Source organism: Vidua macroura, chromosome Z (genome assembly GCF_024509145.1).
Source record: "Vidua macroura isolate BioBank_ID:100142 chromosome Z, ASM2450914v1, whole genome shotgun sequence".
In the NCBI taxonomy this organism is placed as follows: Eukaryota; Metazoa; Chordata; class Aves; order Passeriformes; family Viduidae; genus Vidua; species Vidua macroura.
Window position 1 is genome coordinate 14,956,303 of NC_071611.1, and position 23,140 is coordinate 14,979,442.

The following is a 23,140-nucleotide window of genomic DNA, read 5'->3' on the forward strand; positions in this document are numbered from 1 at the left end:
TTCTCAATATAGCTAAAAAATTATAAGCTGATAGTTCACTAAACACCTGACTTGTTTCAACACTTTTTTCAGCACACTTCATTTTTAATATACTGCCATTGTAACTGTCTTTTTCCTACCCTGTTCTATACATGATGAGGTCAGGTCAATGAACAGCTGAAGCCTCTTTTTTGTTTTCCCCCTGAGTCAGTAATAATGAATGTATTGTTTGTGAAAGGTTTAGAGCTGATAGCAAAAATAGAGGTAGCACTAATCTGGCCTTTGGCTGTCAGAGCAACTTGATTCTGAATTCATTGCGAGGGGGTGAGAACCACCATCTCCTGGGTAATAATTCAATCCTATCTTTCTGTTCATTGAGCCCATAGACTTCCTTTGCCACATTAATTCCACTTGAACTATAATAGCCTCCTGGCTGGGAACTGCTATTGATAAATCACAAGAGAAACTGGCAAACTGACATTGGAGGTGGACAAGCAATTGTGCACAATAGGAAAATTCAAAATGAAGTGGGATCAATAACTAGCATTGTCAGGAAAAAAGGTATAGCTTTTTTTCCCCTGATTTTAGACAGTTTAAGACATGCTACAAGCACTTACACTACTAGAGATTTTTAATTCCTGGTACTATTTTACTTCAGGCAGAATTCTTCAATCAACTATTAGTTAATTAAATATGAAACAATCCAAATTAAATTAACCAATGCCTGCTTTCACTCCAGGTCACAGTATCATAATAATATTTTGTTCTTCTGTCTCTTTATCTATTCTACAGAATTTTATCCTTCACTCATGCAGGAGCTCTCAAGAATCTGCCCTGGAGGATGCCCACTGTATTCAGTAAGTCCCTGAATGATAACAATCAGACTGTCAGGAATGAAATAATCTATGGCTACTTATGTATTGGAGAAAAAATGAAACTTGCAACCCACTTGTCCATAGCTAGAGCACATAACCATCTATTGTCATTAGATGCCATCCTCACCTCCACCTCATTTTAAATTTCCTGTTGCATTTTATATGCTGCATCTTTTCCCCAGTGGCTCTGATCTTCAAAAACTCACAGGTCTGTATAACTTCGTTTATGCAAGCAATCCAACTGAAATCAAAAGGACTATATGCAGCTAATGAAAATATGCATGGTTTATAAACCCATGAGAGACTATGGACTTAATGATCTCTTCAAGAGTGGATTTCATCTTGTAAAATGCTCATGGCTCACACAATTCCAGGATAACATGAACCTTGGTGTGGAACTTGTTCATAATTGATAAGGCTGATCAATATTTGGCAATTCCCTCCATGAAGTGCATCTAGATTCATGTTCCAATTTATAACAAATACTACAAAGAAAAAAAAAAAACAAAAACAAACAAACAAACAAACAAACTACACAAAGCCCCCCCCCAAAAAAAAAAAAAACACCTGCTTAAAAAAGGCAAGCACCTGGGATTATTATTAAAAAAGGAAAACAGATTAGGTTGTTGATATTTTCAATTTAAATTTAAGGCAGATGTTTCCCCTAGTAATAAGACACATATATTCCATTTGAAAGAAAATCATTTCAGTTTCTCTTTTCTTTTTTTCTGTAGTACAACTTGGAAAACAAATATTGTTTTTAAATAACTGCATTTTGTTTTGAAACTTCCCATGCTAAAGAAACCATTTCCCACAACCTGTACTGGGTAACTTCCATTTTGCATATGCCATTTTATTTACAATTTCCAAATGTACTCTGGTAGTCAAGTGAAGTTCGCATTTCAGTTTAAACACGTTTTTGACGCAACGTAATACCTTGCTCCAATTACTCTGAAAGTTTTATATTTTGGGCTTGCTAGCCATCTGTATTTTTTCTTTTTTCTTAATTTTTGCCCCACCTCCCCTTGGCCCCCTCTGCCCCATTCTTTCTTTTCCAATTCTCAGTGGATCTCAGAATTTCACAGTATTGTTAGGGTTGGAAAGGACCTCTGGAGATCATCCAGTCCAACCTCCATGCCAAGGTGAGAAAGCAGGTACAGGGTTTTGAATGTCTCCAGGTAGGGAGAGTCTGCAACCTCCCCAGGCAGCTGTTCCAGTGCTCTGCCACCCTCAGTGTAAAGAAATTCTTCCTCATGTCAAGGTGTAACTTCTTGTGTTTCAGTTTATGTCCATTGCTCCTTGTCTTGTTTCTGGGCACAACTGAGAAGAGTCTGGTACCGTCCTCCTGACACCCATCTATGAATTTCTATGTACTGATGAGATCCCCTCTCAGTCTTCTCCAGACCAAACAGTCCCAGCTCCCAGAGTCTCTCCTCATGAGAGAGAAGCTCCAGACCCCTGATCATCCTTGTGGCTGTCCACTGGACCCTCTCCAGTAGCTCCTTGTGTCCCTTGTGCTGAGGAGCCCAGAACTGGACACAGCACTCCAGGTGTGGCCTCACCAGGGCTGAGTAGAGGGGGAGGATCACCTCCCTCGACCTGCTCGTCACGCTCTTCCCAATGCACCCCAGGATGACATTGGCCCTCCTGGCCACGGGGGCACTGATGGCTCATGGGCAGCTTGTGATCCACCAGCAGTCCCAGATCCTTTTGCACAGAGCTGCTCTGTAGGAGGGCAGCCCCAGCCTGTGCTGGCATTTGGGACTGTTCCTCCCCAGGTGCAGGACCCAGCACTTGCCCTTGTGGACCCTCTACCCAACTCTCCAACTTAACAAGGCCCTGCTGAATGGCAGTACTGCCTTCAGGTTTACCAGCCACCCCCCTCAGTTTTGTAGGACTTAGTGATAAGAACTTCATTCAGTAACATGAGATGCTATCACAGATGCCGCCTACATACCTTAAAGAGTGTCTCAGAGCTGCTGCCTCTGTGATGTGAAGTTAACTGTACCAGTGATGGTACTGTTCACTGGAGGACATCAGTGACGGATGGACATCATCCTTCACTGGAGGAGGACATCACTGATGGCCACATGGGAACAGTGGGACATGGCCTGCAGAACATCACACTGGGTAACTCACAGTGATTAGGAAGATAAAGCAGGGTGTGTTGAGAGATCAACTGTGCTGGATAAAGGCTAAAAAGAAAAAAAAAAAAAAAAGAATAGGATGAATACTTTCACTCCACTGGGAAGATGAGAACTACTTAATATGTTTGTGGACATCCCTAGAATGGATTTTTAATCAACAATTCTCACTTACTGGAAGAGTGAGCCTATGAACAGACTAATACTACTGAGTGACATTATGGGCCATTCATCTGCTTAACTTGTCTGAAAATTTGAGCCACCAGTGAAGGATTATTATTGATTTTCAGGCTGTCTTTGTTAAATGCCTGATATACTGTACCACTCTCTTTTTCCACTCTCCCTCCATTGTCACTGATATTTAAATGAAACCCACCTATTATCAAATCAATCACGCCTGATAACACTACTCAGAGTAAGATGATGTTCATCATATTTACCCACTGAGACTGAAAGATGGAATTTCAATCACTCAGGAAATGTGCATTTAATTTATTTATTGCTTTTGATAAACTGGAAACTACTGCAGCAATTAATTAAAGCTATTTAACATACTCTATATGAGGCAGGAACTATTGCCTTGTGGTTGAGATGTTGAACTGAACTGAAGAGTTGTAATTTTTGCTTCTGGTTTTGGCAAAGGTTTCTCTTGTAACTTTAGCAAAAGTGATCAATTTCTCTGGGCCACAGCTCTGGCAATAAAAAATTAGCTACAAAATTTTCTGTAACTCAAAAAATAAGGACAAGACTCTACTTTTCATGCGTAGGTAACTATGCTGACAGATAAGAAATGGAGAAAGTTGAAAAAGCCACAGTTAAAGAAAGAGGTTTTGTCATAGAAAATAAAAAGAAAAATGTAACAGTGTCTGCATGTCTGCCTGGGGTTCACCAGTCAGGAACAATCCCCAGAAATTATCTTAGCAGCTCAGACAGAGAGAGTGGGATGGAGATTTCACATTGGGAGTCTAATGAGCAATGAATTTCCAGGTCATCAGTACTCCATCATCTTTGGCATAATAAAACCTCAGGAAAAAAAATAGACCCAAAAATCTTTGGGAGTTTGAACAGATGAAAAAAGAAAAGAAAATCTTCTTTTTGGATTTTCCAATTAGCAAAGGCCTAATCTTGAGTATGAAGTAGCGTATTAGCAGATGTAAGAAATAGAAGGGAAAAAATGCTTATTTAATTTAAGATCTATATTTACTCTAAAGGACTTGAATTTTACAGTCTGTTTCACATAGTCTTAATGTCAAAATCTGAGCTTCAGAGTTTTCATACAGTTTGGGTAATCTGAGGACACATGTCCCAAGAGAGGAGTTTCTACACTGTCTCAAGAACTGAGAGATAACCCAGGAGTAAACCCATATCTTCCTTGTATGTAATGCTACAAATAGGAGTATCTGATGAAAGTAAAGCAGTAATTACTGTTACAGATACCCTATGAATATGCTGTTTCCAAAAAAATTTATTATAAGTCTATCATTACAAGCAATAAAACTTTCTTTAGTAGCTTGTAAAATCATTTTGGCAGAACTGTTTGCAATATATAAATTGTATCGGGATATTTTGTCCTTAGGTTTAGACTTTTCCAAAGATTGCTGACATATATCCCAAACTACTTCTATTAAACTATTATTTTCAGTAGCCTTTTACATTATCTACATTGATTTGATTTATCCAGACTTCTGTGATTTAAAAATGGAAAATATTTTGTCAGCAACAGACCTTATATGCATTATTTTCTGTAGCCTCTGCAATGAACCCATTCCTTCCAATGGAGCCAGTTCTCCAAGCTGGAGGCTGTTAGTTACTTCAAGCAGTTACTTGAATTCTAATGGCATAAATAAGCAGTGCCTACATAAAAAGACATAACCAAATATATATATTATGGCCTACGTTTCTTTTACCCTGCAATATTGTCTGACATGTAGAAGGAGATATCCTCTTATATTAAATTATCTTTTCCTCTTCAATTCACCTTATTTTTCTTACTGCCTTTCTTACTGAAATGAAGTACATGTGAATTTGTCCCTGTCCTTCTCTGCAGCATAGTGATTTACCCAGAGCTGTTTGGAAGAGCGTATTTCAGTCTTCTACTGAATGGACCATTGCTGAGGTGTTGTGGGCTCCTAAATAATAGTTCACTTTGTTTAGCCAGAGAGGAACAAAGGAGGTTGATACCAGGATGTAGATTAGGTGAATGAAGTTCAGACAGCAGCTCCATCTGACTCAGCGCCTTCTAGGCTAAACCAGGGCAGGACTGCCAGGGTGTTGAGAGGAGGACCTTGTTTCTGATGGCTTTTCATATTATTTCACAGCAGAATGTGACCCAAAGGCTTGGTGAAAGAATTAGGTCTCTCTTGGGTGACCTCTGAGACCAGAACTCACAATTTTTACCAAAATGAATATGCTGAGTCCAAGGAATTTATCAAAGAACACAGGTTATCTAGGGAAGTAACTGAGAAATGTTACTATGAATATTTTCAGTACCCAGTCATCTATACCCTTCTTTTCCTATGTAATTAATATTTTTTGTTGTCCAAGAAAAGCAGTTTGTTTATAGATTTTACCTAGTTTCTGAACTACTACATGGCTGCATTTTAAGCAAATTATACCTTGGATGCAAGGCAAAAAGGGGAAACTCGTGGTGCACAGGTAGTATTTAAATAGAACTTATATGTTCACAGGGACTTATGAATAATTTTTCCCTCAATAAGGAGGAAGAAAAGGTACCAGTTCATACTAGAGCTGGAATATATATGTATATATATCAATAGGTTAAAATTATTCTGACTGTATATACTGTCTAGTCATGGCCTCCATGGCTAAAGAGCTATTTGATTTACACATTTGCAAGAACCAAGCTGATTGATAGAGACAAAATAATCTCAACATTTGATGTCTAAATAGTCTCTTTTGCAAGAACTCTGAGACAGTATCCAGTATCTGAAAGTTTAGTGCTAAATTGCTAGGTGCTTGATAACACCTTTTTTTTTTTTAGCAGAGGATGTCTGTCCTATTATTATCAAAATGTCTGTAGAAGAGTTTATTAAGAGCATGAGATATGGTGTCTAATAGAAACAGTAAGAAAAACAACAATTCAGTGATGCTCTTCAATTACCTCTGAATCCAAAACCCCCCCAAAAAAGCCCCCCAGGAAACAAAACAAACACAACCTACCTCCCCATAACTAGAGAACCTGGGGATAATGACATTCATTGCAAATAGGAGCAAATACTTCAGTTCTTGGTATGAATTTTTTCCTGTATTAAAATAGAAGCAATAAATGTGAGCAGCATTTTCGCACTTTCTTCATGGCTTTGTATATTACCCCAACAGCTCTTATTGCAGAAGAGTTCAGTGGCAGCATCAAAAGGACCATTGCCACCAGGGAGTTGTTCTTTTGTGGGAGGACTGGAGTCAAACTCGGGAAGTGACTGAAAATCAGAAGGGAAATAGATGAAATTTCTACTTCACTGAAAGCAGCCCTTTCCACACTTGTACAATGCCCTGTGATTTCTTTTTATTCTGGAAAGACATGCTGACTGTTTTTTTCTGGAATAGAGAAAATCACAAATAGGGAAATTCACACTCTGAATTTTCCTGAGTGGCTCTGAATATATTTCTTAAACTTTTCTCCCTCCTGTTCCCTCATTTATAATGTTCAGATTTGCAAAGACTTTTCAGTGTGTTAATCTTCATTTAACACTGATCAGAGGAACCTCAGAGGGGAAAAAGACAGATTCTCAGATTATGTAAATCAGTATAGCTCTGCTGTTACTGTTGTACAACTGCTGACATTTTGGGGCACAGAGCTCAAAAAACACTGTGTTTAAAAAACAATGCCAAACCATGGGTTCTGGTACTGCAAAGGATTCAAATAGCCACATAGAAATTGCAGCTGCATCAAAAATAGAAGGAATTGCAGCTAAACTAGCCCATCTTGCGTGGCAGCACTTCATATCTTCTTCATATGCAGCAGCTGTTACACCTGAGTCTGGTGTGCCTACAGTCCCCTTTGTGAACACATGCACAAACTTGTGGGTTCAACACTAATGTTTAACTGACAGATGAATAAATAAATAAGCCTCTCCTTTTGGAAGAATTTCAATCCTGAATATTTCTATCTACATTTTACAAACACATTGAGAAAACTAATAAAGGCATTAATTACATCAGTCCAGAGAGATCCAGCCATACTAGCATTATGAAGCCATGATATACAAAACACAGCAAAACCCTTTCCATTCCCATGCTGAAAGTTTCTTTGCTCTGTAATGACAGGTTGAGAAGTACACAGCTATTCTTTGAGTCAGTTGTAGAAACCAGCAGGATAAGACATTAACAAGCTTAAAAGGTATTACCTGTCTAGCCCTACCAGGAGGTTTATGCTGACTGTAGGGGTTTCATATATCTCTTATACTTTCATGAGGGAATTAGTTAAAATTGTTATAGTGGAAAGTATTTGATTTAGATTAATCTGGATTTCTCAAGCAGTGGAGACTCATTACTCTGATTGGCTGTTCTACCCATACTGCCCTTAATGCTCTAACTATATACTCAGGAAAAAAGCCTTCAGTTCAAAGCTCTTGATGGATAAGTAAAATGGATCATTATTATCTTTTCAAGAAACCCTTAAAAGTCTTAGAAGAGCAAACTGAAAAATATATGTGAGATATATCCTCCAGTATTCAATCTGGGCAAACATCAGGTTTTTGCCTTCTCAGATGACAAGATTTCTCATCTTGAGAGAAAAAGAGAGCTATATGTTAATCTTTTCACCTAAGAGGTAGCCCTGACAATCTTACAGTGCTGGTGCAATTCATGTCATGTTTCTAGTATGACTGCATTACATGAGGTGGGATGTCCTAGGAATGCCCCAGTTAGTGTACCAAAACACAATGTGTTTCCATACTTTTCTTAGTGTGCCTCTTCAGTTCTGCATGTAAATACAAATCAGAGATCTTTCCAGGCAGAAACCATCAGAGCTATTAATGGGGACATATAGAGAAGTGAGAACTTTAGTGCCAGAAGCCCTCTGTCACTGTAAGGACAGGATATTCCCAAATAATTTTTTTTTTGGAAGCTGGTGTCAATCAGACAAGTTTTATGATAGTGATGCATGGGTGAGTGCCCAATTATGTTTTAATGTCTAATCTTTCAGCCATGCAGGCTGCTAAATCCTGGCATGGAGTAAAAATATCTGGTTTGTTCCTTTGGACTGTGCTTTGGGCTCTGATCTCAAATGTTTTAAAAGAACAGACATGTGAAGGGAATAGGCATTTCATGATACTGAAGTCTTTCGAGTGATCTAAAACAGCAGATGTTTATCCTTCTTTATGGATTACATGCATTTCTAAGATGTCCATTGATCTTGCTTAGACAGTTTTTAAAAATTATCAGAATTATTAACAGTTCAGAGAAAGCTTGACATCAGCAGCCAATAATTCTTGCAACTGTGTATTTATAAGCTCTGCAATGCTAATATCTTAATGTTAGAATTATCTCCAATACAGTGATTCAGAGGCAGATGATCTGACAGAGGAAGCTACATTTTAAAAGTGCTATCAGAGATAATGTGTGGAGTCTTGACCTGATTCAATTAGAGCTTTGCCCTTATGTTACCCAAGGGCATATTATCCAGCATTTATAAAGACATTGGCTTGGATAAATGAATGAGAAAAAAAGCACTATTGTTTACTCAGCAGGAGATGGACTGTGGAAATGGTAAGATTACCCTCTCATACAGACACAAAATCTTATAAACACATGCATGCAGGCACGTGTGCACACACACACACACACACGCATAGAGGCACAGTACACATACACAGGCAAGCACATGCGTAAAACCCTAACAAAATCTCCTCAAAGTCATCTCCATTCTCCATTACCAAAACATCATATTTTAAATATGAGAGACAAAGCTAGGCAATTTTGAGTTTTCATTTTTTTTTCCATTAGGATGCAAAAACCGGGCCCATTTTCGGTGGTTTATATACATGTAATTAGCAGTTTAATTTCCTCAGAGGCTAAATTAGCCCTATGAATTTATTTAATAAAGAATAAGATTCAGTGCCAGGGCTGCGGCTGCGGCTCAGCCTCAGCTCTGCACTGCCCTCTGCTGCCTCCCCGGCTGCGGCCAGCCCGGCCTCGGGCACCAGACCCCGGCCGGGGAGTTGCTCACCAGAGAACCTGAAGGAACATCACTCATCTTAAAACCTCATTTACCGAGGATTCCTACCCTCCCTTTTTTATTTTCCAGTCACTGAAAATGCGACAAATATATTTCTACACCCATGTTTGTTTGTTTGTTTGTTTTTTTCCTAGCAAACTCCTAGATTATACTCATTACCCTAGTAGCCTTGTAACAAACCCTTTCACACAGGTTAGTTCAATAATAGATTGCATCATGGGCCTGTACATAATCCATAAAGCTCAAGAAAATAATGTCACACAAAGCATCATCCATCATGCCTGAAGCAATCTGATAACTCTTGTTATCAGATTGGGGTGTCTTGCTTTCTGCAAAATCTAATTCAGGAATTATATAATATTCTGATTTAAAATGTCTTTTAATAGGGGGAAATGAATTAATCTGTTGCAAAGGAGGGAAATTTTCTCTTGGAACAGGCTGTGCTGATCACCAACCCTTGTCAAAGAAGTTAATTTGTCAGCTAAGAAATGGCCTGCAACTCTGATCTGAAAGTCTTACTTTTCTAGATGTCTTACACACCCACCTCCAAAAGCACCTTTTGCATCTCATGAAATTTATACAGCACCTTTTATTTAAGCAGTCCAAAATGCAGGTCAGACCTGATTATACAGAAATGATAATAACCCTGGACAATATTAATGGTAAAATTTAAAATTATTAAACACCTATAATAAATTATACTATTATATGTCAGATTACTGTATTTTGAGACATTACTTTCTTTGTTGTTTAAATGCAGCCTCTAAGATAACACACAGAGCATAGCTATACAAAAAGCAGTATAAAGAATAATAAATAAATAAATAAAATCTTATGTAGTATAATTGCAGAGGGAATTTTAAAAGAAGCAGAAGGTAATGAGCCTACTGGAATTTAGCCAGAAATAATGGCCCTTTGTTTCTGGTGTACTTAAGGAACTACAGCTGGCATCACATTGGCTAATAAGCACAGAAGCCTGGCAGGAAATGAGATCAATTAATTTGAAGGATTGTATTCTGACTAGCTAAAGATTCAAGGCCAGATTGCATCTTTAGATCTGCACAGTGAGAGACCCTATAGAAACAGAGAGTTAGCTCCTGGCAAACAAAACAGCCGGAACCGTGACATCTAGCACACACCTTCCTGCAATGTTTTCATTGGGCTGGAGTCATGGAAAGACTCCATGAGAAATTGGGAACTGTGATTTCCTTTTTAGCCTTGAGCAGTTTCAAGAAGGTATCAGGGAAAAAGTACATGTGGAAGCTATTTTCTGCATGTGAAGAACTGAGAAAAAAAAGACACGAATTCATTACAGAAGAAAAAATTCTTCGTGGATACAGTCTTCTTCTTTTGACAATACATTAAGAATGGATCTTACCTGTTATGCAAACACAAATCTGGCTGTCTTGGTGGAAGACTACTCCAGAAAGTATACCTCACAGGCTTTTCCTCATTTCTTGATATTTGTGGAAAAGTGTGGTCTGATCTTCATTAAGGCCAAGTATAAATCAAATAGCTCTGTGCATTTCTTTCAAATATACAAACTGAGGAAGGTGGCTTCAAAGACTTAACACAGCTGGAACAGAAAATTAATCAATGTATCTCTCAAGAATTTCTCACTTTCCACTGCTCTTACTCCATTTTATCTCTCAGTGTTGTTCTTATGATCTCTCTGTTCAAGCCTAAGAGCAGCACCCACATTGTCAGAGTTCCACATTTTCATGGCTGTCATGCCTCTGTGATTTTTTCATTGGTAAATGAACTGCAGAAACTTATTGTCTTCTAAACGAGGAGATAAATTCTAACTGCTATTTTCCTCATCTAGCACAATAATTCAAATGCAATGCACCATTATGCATTTCCGGTTTTCTCTTTTTTTTTTTTTTTTTTTTTTTTTTTTTTTTTTTTTTTTTTGCAATAAATTGACCCTTGGCACCTGAATTTGGGATCACTTATGTTTGAAAACAATCTAGGAGCTGAACACTGCAAGGTACAAGGATCTTGGTCATCATATTGGGGAGCAGCCAATAGGTTTCCATGCACTAATGTCCTGAACTTTTTTTGCTTATTGTCTCAGGAAAATATGCATGCTGACAGACAATGCACTGGTTCTGGAAGCTCTGATTCAGTATTGTGAAAGTCAATAAACAGGCAACTTGGCAAGATTTTCAAATAGGGCTATCTGGCTAATATGTGGCAGCATCCTTGAAGGAAAAACATGGAAAATAAATGTCACCCACTTAAATGGCTGTGTTGCCTTGGGAGCAGAATCAGATGATAAATGCATTATTGTAAAATGTGAGAGACGCTGTCTTGTAAGACACTGTGTACAGAGAGGAAGGGAGGTCAATGAAAGAAGTAAAATTTTTCTTATTGCGTCCCAATGGTTAATATTACATCTCTGAGGAAACACAGCCAGAAGGATCCACTAGATCATCCCAAATCACCTCATCCTATATCACACATTTCAAAACATCATCTTGTTATCTATACACTGAGAATATAATTTTTGTCTTGCCAAAGCATAAATTGTGTTTTGGCAAAAACATAAATCACCCTTGCTATTAGAAATTAATAACTTTTGGGGTTTGAAATTACCTCAGGTCCAGCCATCAGTTCTTGTTTTGCATTTCTCAAGCAGGACATTGTCTCACAAAGGAGATCTCACCCAAAGTGTGGTTACTGAATTACACAGGCATTTCAGTACACATTCTATGGCTGCGTGTCACTTTTCCTGCCCCAATCGGCTCCCAAGAACATGGCTTGGCGCCTCGGCTTCTCGTCAGGGTCAGTGCTGCCGCTACTTCTGGGCGCTTCTGCAGCTGTGCCCCGGGGTGGGCTGGCCACATTTTGTCGTCGGCACGAGGGACGGAAACGAAGAGGCAGGGAATTGTCCAAATCCATCTGCATGGTGGCTGGATGATTTATTGGTCACAGGAGCCGCAATGGAGAAGCCGCAGCTGCTCCCAGCCTCGCCTGGACAAATCTGGCCACAAGACTGGGGTGCTGCGGAGGGATATAGGGGTGGGACAGGGGAGGACGGGAGCTCTCCGCCCAATGAGCACAGACGCCGTGGCTGTGACATTGCCACAATGGCCAATGGGGACACGACAGGGGCGGACACGGGAGTTCAGGGCCAGTGGGACCGCGAGAATGAGGTGACGGACACGGCACTGCCAGGGACTGGACGGGGGAGTGGTCACAGGAGAGGCAGGGAAGAGAACCCAATGGCCAGCAGCCTGGGGCTGACTTCAGTGGAGGGGGAAAACACGGGGGATACACGAGGATACATGGAACCGGTAAGCTAACAAAGACTAGAACCCCAAATCTGAACCTAAAACCCAGGATGCAACACATTCCCTATTGCACAAAATTTAAAGACATGTTGCCCCTTCTAGTCAAATTGAAACCAAAATATCACTGTAATATAAAACTCTTGACAAGTAATTTTCTGAAGTTGGTCAGGAAAAATCTTCATTTGCTTGGCTTTTCTTTAAGAATTACTTAAACTTGTACTGTCAAATCATCCTCTAGAAGCCTATTTTAAAATATTCTTATGGCAGTACAAGAGTTCTTATTTCGCATTTATTGTTCTGTGTGGTGGCTTTTAAAGGCTTCCAATATTTTAGAAAGGACACTAGTGCTATGAAAATGTTTTCTCCTTCTGCTAATTTACTGACAGCTCTTAGAGCTAGGCATTCTCAAGGTAAGTTTCCACCATGTCACTTCTGTTGATTTTAGCTGGAATCATGCAGCAAAAACCATGGTGGATTTATCTCAGTAACTCTAGATGTTCACAAAATGTGTGTGTGTGTGTGTGCACATGTGTGCGTGTGTGTACACCAGGCTGTACAAAGAGTGTACACTTCTTGCAGCACCCATAGAGAATGTGATACATATAAGAAGCAGTCTTTCTGACCTATTTAAGCCTTCATTGAATCAAGATGGACTCAAATACATTCCTCTTTCTTCCCATTCACTGCACAATGATGACTCTCTGGGCAGAGGGCACCCACCCCATAACTGCCTAAAGTTAGATCGTGTCATGGCTTCCATCCCACTTAGAATTACTTACAAACTGCAATAGCCTTACTAGAATCCAGCCTTTTTAGGCCATTGGAGCAGGCAAAGAATTCAGGGATCAATGACTGGTAAAATCTTCTTTGTTTCATGTAGTGTCCTATGGCTGAAACATAGATGTTGAATTTTGTAAACTCACAAGTGTTTCCATCATCTGCACTTCTGCTGCAGCTCATCTGGATTGAAAGTAGTCCACTAAGGGTTCCAAGTTCCTGACACTGAGTGGGGTGCACTGGTGATATCAGAGTCCATCAAGGACTCTCATTTTAAAGCAAAGAGGAAGATTGCGAAGAATGTTTTAAAAGGCCAAAATGCATTCCACACTGTGAAAAACCACCACAAAAAGAGATCTGTTTTTCAGGATATTTTCATTCTTCAGGAACTAGATTTAGAGGGAGATGAAAGACCACATAAACCTGTTTCTAAAACTAACAGAGAGGATTGGATCTTGGAGCTGATGCAGGAAGCACTACATATTATCAGTACTGAAAACATTAGAGCCAGATAAACTCTTTCACTATCTGTCACCAAAGCTCTTTTGTGTGTTTACTCACATGGGAAAATAAGAAACCCTACTGGCAAGTAATAATCTTTAAACTGGAGCTAAATAATGAAAGGTCCTTAATTTCTGCATCATATCCAATAACAACAAAAATCAACTGCAGTATCACTCACTGCAGTATCAATAACAAGACTGAATGCAAAGAAATTATTTTGAGTTATTAGAGCGGTATGTATGCTTCTCACTCAGAGTTCCTTTAAAGTTGCAGTTTTTCTGATTCATCCACAGAGCTGTATTATATCATGTCAAATTAAAGTAGGTTTGAACTGGCCTGTCACAAAACAAGTTATAGCCCAACATAATCAATATCTCAAACAATGGATCATTATATGTACACAATACCATCATAGGGACCTGTACAGGAAATTAAAATTACCCAAATTGCCAGTTTGGAAATAAAAATGTACTTTATCAGGTCTTCTTCTTTGTTCCCACAGAATATGCACAGTTTATTCTTTTCTCAGGACAGATCCAGAAAGCAGACAGATGAGCTCTGGGTAAAACTCTACAGCAAACTTTTCTCATTAAATTGTATTCAGGGATTGCCTACCTCTGCTTCGCATGGTACTGCACAAGGCAGCAATGACTGTATTGCTCTGAAGGAGACCATTACCAACAATGGCTGCAACTCTGGCATGGACGAGAAATGGAATTTCATTATAACTGCATTCAAAGGTATTTCAATCAGCACTGATTGCTGCCTCTTTTTAAAGAAAAAAAAAAAAAAAAAACTGAGTAGATTCAGAGATTGTGGGAATCACACCCCATGATTTCCTACTCCCTGGTCTTTATTCTTACAAAAACAGTACATGCGCTCTCCTGCTTATCTTTTGGCAGCGTTACCATGCAGCCTGAAGCATTCAAAAGGCTAGATTTTGTCACATAATCTAAAATAGTTAGAAACCATATATTTGGGGTTGTTGGGATGAGGATGTGGCCCATTTTTTTGTTCAAATCAACATTAAAGCAAGGTAAAGAAATCTAGCGGTAGAGACAGGTATCAACTGGACAGGTGCGACTTTTTGTCCATAAAATCGATTCATGGTGTTTTCCCCTCTCCAGAAACACTGGTATGCCTCTTGCCATCTGAGGCATCACGTTAGGGAATGATGTTGGTCAGACTACTCCTGTCTCTTGCTCTTTAGCCTTTTAGTCTGAAGTGCAAACTGTGATGCCTGTGTTTTGGATGAAAACATTTCCTTTTCCAGCTGAAATTGGACTGAGACCACAAAAGAACCCCTACTGGAACAAGTTACAGTGTCTGCCCTTAAACTGGCATAAGTTTAATCTACAAGTATATGAATTAAAAGAAAAATATAGAGTTCATCAGTAGTTTTTCTAACATTGCCCAGACATACTTGGAGCAAAAAATAATTTTACAGGACTGGTGTTCAGCCTACAAATATCAGTCAAACATTTTCTGTAGCAGTGACCTTAGACATAAAAACTGTGATAAATCCTTGGCTTTTCTGTTCTTTGCTGGGTAAACAATTCTTAAATACATCCACAAATAATGTAAAAAAATATATATATATATATGAAAACTTATACATAACTGTGCTTGGATGCATGTACATAATTACAATTTTTAAATATTTTTATTACATCTCTCTAAAGGCAATGTTGCTACTTTAGAGGAATGAAAGTCCAAAATTATTGTCCTTCCACATAGAAAGCTGAATTCAGTTTCCTCTCAAGGTCTGGATATGAGAAAACATGAAGATCACTCTAATCATCTTCCATCATAGGTATATATTCTTGATTAATTTCTCCACCAAACAGCTCAGTCCATTCCATCCCTTGGCCCCACCAGGTGTGGTTGCATGCTTTGTCTATCAAAACATGAATGTGTTATCTTCTTCCAGGCTGTTCTCCTCGTGTATACAAAAAAAAAAAAAAAAAACAAAACCAAAAAAAACCAAAAAAAAAAACAGTTGTGGCCTTTTAGGACACTTAAAAACCGAAATTGCAGAAATAAGTGGGAGACATATTAGCAGAATTTTATTGGAGCCAGGCAGAGACTGAGATCAATGCCCTGGATTTGTCACTGCGGAAGCAGCAACCTGGCTTGTGGAGATTTAAAAAGAAATTACTCAATTAAGGTGTAATGGCCCTCCAGCCTCCCCAGGCTGTGAGTGAGAGCAGACATATTTACAATCACAGGGTATAATAAAACTCTACCCAGTTATATCAAATCAGTGGGCCTAAATTAGCCAGCAACATCCTGATTAGGTGTTGTGCCTGTGTGTGTGTGTGTGTGTGTGTGTGTGTTGGATGATTTATAATAAGATTGGTTAGGACTGTCAAAAGAGATTTTAAAATTACCTTCCAAGTGGGACAAGGGTGGAAGAGAGGGATATGGAAGTTTCAGAAAAACAATTGTACTGCCTTACTGCAAAGTATTGCAGAGAATAGAGGTGAAGAAATATTACATTTGTCAATGTGTTTGTAGGATGAATTATCTCACACACACTCAGACACAGACACACACATACATACATAAGGGAGGCAAAGTTCATTTTCCATTGAGAGCTTTTATTATGGTAGGGTTTCTCATCACCATTTAATTATCCTTACAGAGAGATTTACCTTTTTTTAAATGAGACTTATTTATGCTTGCAAGTATTGAAGGACCATGTAAGCACGGCAAAGTGGAATCCTCCATTTATCCAGAGGTCAGAGATGATTGTAAGCAGGTGGTCCAATTACTTTGGAAAAAATCTTTCTCCCCTCCAGGCCTCTCCCCACCTCTTTCTCTTCAACCAGCCCAGGAAAAATGATAATCAGGAATTTAACCCAGAGGTGCATAAAGGAAGCTGTCAGCCTATTTTCTTCTGGAGAGGGCAGCAGTACAGTTTGGTCTAAGTACAGTGCATTTATGAATCCAAAACATTAGTCATTACTTTCATAATACTGCTGAGAAGGCAGGGAAGAAGCCTTTTTTAGCCAGGACGGCAACAGCAGCAACATCTCAAAGGTGAGGGAGGTTAGAACAGGTTATTTTTTGCCACTATGACTCCACTCTTTTTGCTTTTCCAACCATTCACGACATTTCTTTCCTTGATATGTGCAATATCTCCCAAACTCCCGGCCACCGTGAAATTTTTCAGCTGACTGACCATGCCCACTAGGTGTGACGCACTCCAGAAAGGGCTTTCCATGCTTGTTAGTTCCTCCTGCTGCCGTAATCCTAAAAAGGAAATATTTTTACAGGGCAGTAATGCGTGGCAGACTTCACCTTCCCTAAAATATGGATGAGGAATGGTTTCAGTGATTGAGCACAAAATGAAAAAGCCTTTATACTGGTTCCCCCAAAGGGAGAAGATTATCCTCTATGCCATCATTACAGCACAGTAAAAAACAAAATAAAACCAATCAAAACAGTACTTTATATCAAATACAGCTTTTTTAGGGTAACAATGTGCATACTGTTAGCAGTTCAAAAGCTAGACATCATGTCATTGTTATTTCTTAGGAAGCTATTTTTTACTATTGCTAATTATTGTTCCTACTGCTACTGCTATTGCAGTTTTGCTAAGCAAATGGGAATCTTCATCTGTCCTTCATCTAAAATTTCCTGAGCATTTGAGGGTCTGCTTCATGAGCTGATAACAATCGATCACATAGGAAGACAACGGGTTCAGGTCCACAAGCATTATGCAGATCTGACCACTAGCCCTGCTCTGGTAACCCATTTACCTTCACCAGGAAGTGACGTCTGCTGCTCACGATGTACTCATACTCTCTTTGAGCAGAGATTTTATTCTTGCCAAATACTTCTGAGCTGTGCCAAAACATACTGTGTATGATCCAGTACCAGGTATGAAAAGTGATGGGAAAATATGGCAAAGGAAATCAGGCGATTCAGAAGGCAGAGGAAATTGCAAATTAACAAAGTTCAGCTGATTTTACAGGAACTGTTGTGGTACAAAGAAGACTTACAAACTGTCTATGTATAATAATGTGAAATCTCATATCATTTAGGAAACCCCTAAACAAACCAACAAAACCATTCTTACCACCTTTCTACATGAGCATTTCAGCCCAGCTATGCTGTGCCTGGTAGGTGACCAAGCAGAGCCACCACAAGCAGCAACAGCAAGAAAAGCTGGAGCTGGAGAAACCATTGAGGTCCAGGTCCTCAATTCCCAAAGCATTCATAGAGTATTGGTGAATTCCAGTTCAAGTCAAACTGAGTGATTTATTTTCTCCCCACTGTGAGATTTGTTGTCAAAACAGAATTCTACCTGAGAGTGAATAGGTGGCTTCATTAATTACACAACCCAAGGTGCAGAACAACTAAGTTAAAAGACTGCCAATGAAGTTCAAGGTTAGATATCTGCAACTTACATTATTAGATGCATCCTAAATAAGAAATCATTTATATCAACTCTTTTATTCTCCTTACTTGCTAGAACTTAGGATCACTACTTCAAAACTTTTTAAAGAAGCAACCGGGTACCTTAAAATATGCATTTCAAACAATTTCTCCTGGATTAAACCCCAGATGAACACAATAAACCAGCTGAAAACAGATAATCTCAGTTTCACACTATTTTAATGTCACAAGCAACTTTTACACACCCACTAAACATTCACTTTTTTCCCCTTCATTTTTTTCTGGATTGTAATTCTGAATGAAATATTACTTTTAGAGAAGATGTATTCTGCATTAAAAAATTCAATTGCACACATAGTGGTTTTTGAAAGATATTTCTTGTACTATAGAAGAAATATTTAACATGTATTTTCATCATTACAATTTTAATTATGATATTCCATAGCTAATGTTTAATTATAAAAACTTAAACTACTATTCATATTCTTTGTGCCTTTAATCCTCTGTAACATGGCTGAATGGTGTACCCTTTCCTTCCAGAGAATGTGTGGCGACGTCATATTTGTATTTTTGTGAGATGCACAATAATTTTTTCTATAACCAAGAAAGTTAGTTACTGTAACCTTCAGAAACATTCCAAATGTTCCTGTGTACCCTTATTAGCTAAGTAATGACTCTTCTGCAGCTGCCCTGAAGGGCAGTATCAATGTAAGAATGGCATTAGTATCGGGGTGCACATGTGCTAAGAGACAAGCTAATCACCACCCACCTCATGGTGCTGTGCTGGGTTTTCTTAGCTGTAAACACATGAGTACTACCAATACTTGTCAGTCACTTGCCCACACTTACATGCTTTTGGCACAATATTTCTGTTCGTCTTTTTCTGCCCTGCTGTGTGGAAAGTTGGAAAGAGTGCAGCTGTATAAAGCAATGGATAGCACATTTTTTATGAGTGAAATTTATGGAGTAATGTATCTACTTTTAGCATGACTATTGTTAAACCTGGAGATCAAGCAAAGTGACACTGAATATATTGCTTTATCAATTGGATTCGTTCAAGTGAAAAATGCTGATCATGCCATGTCTATCCCCTGGGTGCAGAAACACTACTTCACTACTGGAGCGGTCGATACATAAAAGTCAAATTCATTATAATTTGTAGCTTTTTTTTTCTTGAAGAAGAACGCAGTTCTCAGTACATCAATATCAACTCTTAAATCCACATTGGATGGAGAGTGTACAGCACAGTAATTCAATCTCTTTACACTTAATATGGTCAGGAAGGGAGAATGAAAACAGCCTCTTGTAAAATGATGGAAAAACCAGGATGCAATCATTCTGATGGAGCTGTGCAAAGGAGTCATTTTACACCATTCGTTACCAGGGCAACAGAAATACAGTGAGCCCCATACATCTAACAGGTGACATTTTAGCTAAGAAATTGCTTCTTTGGTATTTTTTCTGTCTATGAAAAACAATGTTACTAGCGTTTTCACTTGTCATGTACTACAGGGCAACATATTCCTGCTGACAGGCCCATAATGGAAAAATAGAGCAGTTAAATAGTATTACAGTCTAACTTTTAGGATACATGCTAATCTGCTCTTTAAAGAGACTTCAGACATTTTCAAACACCCTGGAGACTTGAGTGACTGGAAATTTCTTCATGAGTGTATATAGATGAATAGACAGATGTGTTTAGTGGAAACAAAAAAACCTCTTTCCCAATCTTTCTGATTTAGTTAAAACATGGAAAGAGATATATATATTTTTTTTTTTTTTTTTTTGGTAGACAAATACACTGCAGTGTTTGTAAAGACCACCCACAAACACTCCAGTGCCAGCTACCTCAAATGGGTTAGTTTCCATATATTTCTAGCAATGATTGCACCAATTATTTCTGGACCATATGCATGAAGGTAACATTTCTGATCCCTGCATGGTTGCTACTGAATTCATGAAGGGACAAGGCTTGATTTCTATTCCATAGTTTTATATCCAGACAGGATTAAAGATTTACCATGGGCTTTTGTGGGTTTGTGATTGAATCTCCTTTTTTTTTTTTTTTTTTTTTTTTTTTTTTTTTTTTTTTTTTTTTTTTAATTGGAGCTGCCCCAGGAGTAGTGTAGTGCTCTGGTACTGGGGTAATTCCAGAAGCTGGTGTTGACTGAAACCCCCTGAGAACTGACTATTTCTATCTTAGGTCGGTGACGTTCCTTAAGTAAGGAATCAGCACAGTGATGGAGTAGTAACATCCACTTACAGGTCACAGAGGTCATAGAGCATCAAGATTAAGAAAAAACTGAGAAATTTGGAGAAAATCAATGTAATTTTATTCAAAGAAACCTTTGTTTGAGTTCATGAGGGCAGCACCTGCTAATGACTGAGAAGAGAAATCCAGTTGCATAGAGGAGGCCAGAGATGACTGACAATCTTTGATTAAATTGGTAGATACAAGAATGGAAGTATTCTTGATATAAATGCTGTCAAGCCCTGTGCACAGCAGAAAATAGTGACATCAGTTGTGGAATTTGATGTAGGACCTAGGCTATAACATGGGGAATTGTAAAAAGAATAACATAATAAACAACATGTAAGTACAGAAACCATTCAGTTCAGTAAGAGAACAGGACAAATATGCAGGATAAGAGATGAAGCAGTCCTGATGCTAAAGTATGCAAGGGAGATGGAAGGATGAAGAGTGACACACTAGGTTGTAGGTGAGTCATATTTTCATAGAAGAGAAAACGAATGTAGCAGACTTCCACAAACCTTGAAACTACAAAGTATGATGAGATTAGGGTAACTGGAGGTTCGATAATGTACTGCATTGGAAGCTGCTTCCATTTCCTGTACAGAATCAGAGCTCAAATGTTTAACAGCATGATATTAGCCTCTGCTGGGTACAGAGATAGGCTGACACACACAGTGACTAAGACATCTAAGACTGTCCTTGAAATGTGACATTATGGCCAGGACTTTTAAGTCAATCACATATGTCTGTTTCCTATGTCATGTACAGTGGCTACCTATAGGTATTATATGAATTGACAGCTTGCTGGCTATTAATTTCTAACTCCTGAATTTAGGTGAAGATAATTTGTCCCTTGATTCAGTCCTTAGGCCATATTACTCCCTGAGGTGTAGTGATATATGTTTAGCAAGGCTACAAAACAATACTTTCCTGTAAATGGGAAATATATTGTTCCTGAAGGCTGTTCAGCTTCCTAAATCATGCCCAACCATCCTCCCTGAGTGAGTAATGGGACTCCCAACACATCATAGGTGGGCAGGGAGTAATGTGTGAGATAGATCAGATTTCCAGGAGTTCCACACATCAAAGAACAGTATAGCACATGTTAGTGGCATTGCAGGTCATGGAAGCTGTTTGCCGCCAAAGATTTCTCCTTTACTTTGTCCCCTGGATCTGAAATCTGCCTGCAGAAATAGTGGCTTTGCTCAATACTTACCATGCATGGCTGTGCCAAGCTGGACTGTGCATTGGCTGAGGTTGGGCTCTGCCTTGTATAGTAGGAATGAAAATCTTGATTTTGAAAAATGTGGGTTTGGGACACTTAATATCTCTGTCAGTATGACAAGGCTAACCTGTGTCTTATGAACCTTACCCTCCTGGCTGTTTTATTTCACCTGTTTCCCTTTCTTCTATCTCTTGTACTTGTTTCTGTACAAAGCATTTAACCCTCCAGTACAGGTCTCTTACATTTTTCCATGTGCATGCATTTCCTGCCTCAGGCTAAGATAATACTTGGCTGAGAGAGGGCTGCACAGTAATTAAAGACTGGTTTACTGTCACTTATGTGCCATAACTGAGTGTTCTTGTCCAAGTGTTCTGAAACAGAGCAGTCACCTTTGAATGCATGCATATACTTATAGGCACCTCTTTTTAGCCATGCCCGCACCTCCAAGCAAGGGTTGTGTGTTGAACTACAGATAATTTGTGTATTTTACTTTTTTCGCATGCATTTAGCCAGGTTAGACCATTTGTCAATGTAGTGTTTTGGAAGCTGTGATATTGGGAGAAGGAAAATACTCAAGTAAGCATAGAACAGATATGCAGGTATAGACTTTCATATACAGACAATCAAGCTGAAGATATTCCCACCCGGCAGGGGGGCTAGAGTAGATGACTTTTAGAGTCATTTCCAACCCAAACGATTCTATGATTCTGTGATACAGATTAAGCTTTCAGGAACCCAAACTACATACTGTGTAATTATGAACTAGCATAGCCTTTTAAACTTAGACATGAAGATGCAGAATTAAGGTCTCTATAAAAGGAATTTATAGGGTAACCCACCTTAATGCCATTTAAAATCTCCCTGTAACAATAGATAGAAGAATATACTGACAGAAGACTGCCATATCTTTTAATGTTCTAAGTCTATGGGTTTTTTTTGAAAAACAGAAGAGGATTTAATAAAGAAGAGGCTCAAAATCTGTCCAATATTTGTAAGTTAAGAGTGTTTACAAGTTCTGAATTTAACAAGATTTGAAAAAGTAGCATTTTTGAAGTTTCACACCAAGAATATAATATTTATTTTGTTTTCTGTACTCTAGATGACCCATAATTTTATCATCAATTACAGGAGTGCAACAAAGGCCGAGTATCTCACAGTACTTTTAATTGCTCTTTGTCTGCACAGTGCTTTAAACTGTAAAGAAAAATACTAGATTATAAATGAAAAAATGAAAAAATAGATTATAAATGAAAATAAAAACTGTACTCACATTCCCCAAAAATAGTATGCTATTTAAAATAAATATTTTCATATTTTCACTTCAAAATTTCACAATACTTTTCATTACCATTATTTGAAACAGCAAGACTTCTTCAGATTTTTATTTTGTGTTTCTCTGAAAATTGTTTCTGTGATATTAATAATATATATGTCAATTGTTTTAAAAAACATTCTAAGAAGTATGTAATCTTTAAACATTTAAAGA